The sequence below is a fragment of the Osmia lignaria genome, unplaced genomic scaffold, assembly GCF_051020975.1.
Source record: "Osmia lignaria lignaria isolate PbOS001 unplaced genomic scaffold, iyOsmLign1 scaffold0046, whole genome shotgun sequence".
In the NCBI taxonomy this organism is placed as follows: domain Eukaryota; kingdom Metazoa; phylum Arthropoda; class Insecta; order Hymenoptera; family Megachilidae; genus Osmia; species Osmia lignaria.
Window position 1 is genome coordinate 215,001 of NW_027478187.1, and position 724 is coordinate 215,724.

Sequence of the window (724 nt, forward strand, 5' to 3'; positions counted from 1 at the left end):
AAGATCCGTCGTCGGTGCTAGATGACCATACGATCAGCACAAAGTTATTCAGAGTCACCAAAGCCGACGATGGACGAACGGACAAGCCGTCCGCCACCGATTGGTTTTGATCTAATAAAAGCATTCCTCCCATCTCTGGGTGGAATTCTGGTTTGCATGTATTAGCTCTAGAATTACCACAGTTATCCAAGTAATGTTTTGTACGATCTAAGAAACCAAAACTGATTTAATGAGCCATTCGCGGTTTCACCTTAATTCGGTATGTACTTAGACATGCATGGCTTAATCTTTGAGACAAGCATATGACTACTGGCAGGATCAACCAGGGAGCTTAGTTATTATTGTAAATTTAAATTTTCGTCGTCGGCCCTCCCTGTAAGACCGATCGACGTTAAGCCATTTCTCTTTTGTATGTAACACACATTTCATAAATTTTGTACCTCTTATAGAGGCCAAATATTCTCCTCCTCCTCTCATAAAGCACGAAAATCACTTTCACGCCGTGCATCCATCGTGCAAGCACGTAGACCACACACGCTGGACAATATAATAAAAGATAGCGCGGACAGTGGCATGCTATACAAATCGAGAAAGCGCGTACAGTGATCATGCTGGTCATTTTGCCACCAAATTTTATAATCTTTATCATTAGAGCGGGCCCACCAACCTCGTCTCTGTACTTTATACATTTCTCCTCCATCTGCACACACCTTTTCAAACATTA

At 42.3% G+C, this 724-nt stretch overlaps 1 non-coding gene across 1 annotated transcript in view; it reads right to left on the bottom strand.

Moving 5' to 3' along the window:
* The window catches only part of LOC143307171 (small subunit ribosomal RNA), a 1,923-nt gene extending 1,594 nt beyond the window's left edge, over positions 1-329 (bottom strand). Inside the window, exon 1 of the ribosomal RNA XR_013064378.1 lies at positions 1-329. This exon is cut by the window's left edge and continues 1,594 nt beyond it. This is a non-coding gene — a ribosomal RNA (small subunit ribosomal RNA).
* Between the last annotated feature and the right edge of the window lie 395 nt (positions 330-724).